Here is a 3,293-nt window from a genome sequence, read left to right as displayed (position 1 = left end):
TCCATATTTAGTTCATTGGATTGGGTTCCATCTATTCTAGTAGTTGTTGCGGGTTGTTTTAATTGTGGTTGAAGCTGTGTAATTAGTGGTGTAAATTGTATCAATAGTGGTTTCCACACTGTCAGTAGTGTTTAATGTGTTAGTAATTGTTTCGTAGTTCTAAAGTAGTGGTTTAAAGTGGGTTTTGATCTCGCAGGGATTGCGCAAATGGTGGGGGCAGAGGCTTCATTTATCTTACATATTGATGGGTACTTGAAGGATGCCGTGTCATTTGAATATGTTGGGGGACGAAGATGTGTTTAATTGTGAACCGCGAATTAAATTTCTTACAATTTCAGTTGGTAATACACCAAAGAATTGGGACGAAGACAGCCGACGTTTCGTTATCTTTAAAATGTCGATATGTTGTAGATCCATATCAGATCGTTTTATATGAAATCCGTAATGATAGTGACCTACAGCTTATGATGAGGTTCTTTGACAATAGCTGCTTCACTTCGTTGAGCTTATACATAACGAAAGAGTATAGAGTTGGAGGATTGAATTGTGAAGACCCACTAAATGTTCCTCTTCCTTTCTGTACCTCGAAATGCAGAAGGAGAGAATGCATCACCGATTCCACCTGTACGTGATCTAAATGATCAAGGCCAAAGAGAATGACATACAATCCATAGGTAAAAGTGATTCAAATTAAGGGATCTTTTACACTTCTCTCATTTAAATTTTAATTCTATTATTCTAATACACCGTTGCACAGGTACGGACCAGAATTTAATGGAGAATATGATGATCCTAATGGTTATGGAAATCCTACTGTACGGTATTCTGTTCCAATGCCATCGGATTTGAGGCCCAACGTTGGTCCTAAAAAGCGAAGACATGGCGAACAACATCCCATCCATAGGTACAAAACTATTCCACTAATGGGGGAATTGTTGCCATCCAAATTTTTTTCCTGTTATAACTCTTCTCTGGCACAGATATGAGGTAGACTTAAATGAAGATTATGAAGATGTGTATTTTAAAGACATGGACCCGACTGACACAGAATACGACAGGACTGATCATACGACCAACACCATGTAAAGTAACCATTTCTCTAATTGGGAACATGTTTATTTGTGTAATGAATTATTCGTCCTATCAAGTAGCCTGACTATGAGTAGTAAATTCAGGAGCGAGGCCGGCTGTATTAGGGATTTTGGAGGAGATCATGTTAATGATGAGGAGGAAGACAATGATGGTTATAGCACGGCAGAGGCCGATGATGATGACTTCCATGAAGAAGGGGATGATGTAGATGAGAATGTGGGTGAAGGGGACAATGTACATAAGAATGTGGGTGCAGGGGATGAGGTATTTGCCAATCTGGGTGATATGTTAGGCAATACCGTGGCAAGGAATCCGATGGTAGTGGATGATATGGTTGTTGGAGATGATGAATTTAATGAGGGAAATTTGGGAGTTGAGGAGTTAAAGGTCGGGGCACTGTTTCGAAATATCAGAGTCTTTAGGAAGATGGCAAGAGAGTATGCAATTGAACACCGGTTTGTATATGTCCCAATCGAGACAACATCCTATAAGTATGACCTTAGATGCAAGGATCGAAGTTGCCCATGGCGTCTGACAGGGACCACCTACTTGGATTATGTTAAGGTCAAAAAGGTTTATACCAAATCGTACATGCTCAAATCCATTGAAAGAAAATGATCATCCCCTCGTGACAGCGTCTTGGGCTACTGAAACCTGCTGTGGGACCCGATCCCGTGAGAGGGGCGGGGCGCAAGCCGCCACGCTCTCTCTTGGTCTCTTCTACCCACGCGATTGGCGTGTGCTTTTTATTATTGATTTTAATTATCCAACCAAGTAGGCAACAACCAAGCCTTAGGGTGCAAACAAACGTGCAACCCAGTACCCATAAGTGCAGGGGTAAACCGTCGAGCCTAGCAAGGTGTGATTTAATTCATCTTTTCCGTGAACTTGGGATCACTAAGGCAATCCGAATTCCACGCAAAAGAGAGTGACAGAGTCGCCACCTAGATGGGGGACCTAGGACCCATAATTGACCAGAAATCTAGACTCGTTACCTGGTTACGAGAATGGAAGGTATGGGGAGTTACCACTACATGCACCATTCCTGCCCGATAATCGGTCTTCAATTCCAAAAGTTAATTCTTTTGAATTTCTTTTAAATGGCTCATTTAACTCTATATTAAGGTGCGAACTATGTGACATGCATCCTAAGATCTAATTTTAATGTAATTCCTAAATGTGTATCTTGATTTTCTTAATTTGCTTGAATTCAATCTAAGTGAAAGTTCTCCTAAAATGCTAATTTGAGGGAAATCCTACATATTTTAATTAAGAATTTATAAGAAAACTAATATACAAAACCCCACCATTTGTGTGTGGGGCCGACTCGTGATTGGTATGCCATCAAGCATCCAAGCTGCCTACGTACCCAAGCCTTACTGGGATCAGAGTCGACGTAGTTCGGTGCACCTACACTAAGCTACTTATGCTTAACTTATCTACGACACCGATTTAGACTGATTTGACTGTTTCAACAGTTTTAAGAGAAATTATTTAGTTCAAGTTGAATCTTTTATTATCCTAAGACTTCATCTAAGATGCTATATGATCCTATCTAAGTGCAAGTTGTCCCTTAGACTAATGCAGGTTAACCTACATCCTAGATAACTAGACTTGTCCTATGGGAAAAAGGGATAAGTAGTGTAACTAGATCTATGACTCAATTGCTAATAATAGCAATAGGTCGTGATGAGGCTGAACTCCTTAACTCTAGGACACCCTAAAACCTAGAACACAACATGACACAAGTGTTCCTAAATGGGGCTCTAATGGTTCTTACGATGGAAACCGCAATCCAATGGTTCCGAAAGACATGGAGTGAGTTAGTTCAATTTGTTGAAGTTGATGATTTTCAATTTTAAGGATTTTTGATTCCTAAACATCTAAGGAATACCAAAGGCTCTATGGTTCGCAAGTTTCGGCCTCGAATCGCAACCATGGAAGGGAATCATGCTCTCAACCCTTGTATAATTTTAGCACGTAAGTTATGGTATCTTATTGCCTGGCATATTTCTCAGGATTTTCGTGGACAGTGGACCTCGGAGCCAATAACATACTATAATTTACGCACTCCAATTATGCTGGATCGATCGCCATTAGTATACGATTATGGTTACGATCTCGGCAACTAGACTATCCTAACATGCTATTTTACAAAGGAAATCTATTACTCCTAAGATTTCTGTTTCAGATAGCTTAGT

The sequence above is a fragment of the Tasmannia lanceolata genome, unplaced genomic scaffold (assembly GCF_043159265.1).
Source record: "Tasmannia lanceolata isolate RefF3 unplaced genomic scaffold, GAP_Taslan_0.1 ptg000020l, whole genome shotgun sequence".
Lineage (NCBI taxonomy): Eukaryota > Viridiplantae > Streptophyta > Magnoliopsida > Canellales > Winteraceae > Tasmannia > Tasmannia lanceolata.
This window is presented reverse-complemented; position numbering follows the sequence as displayed.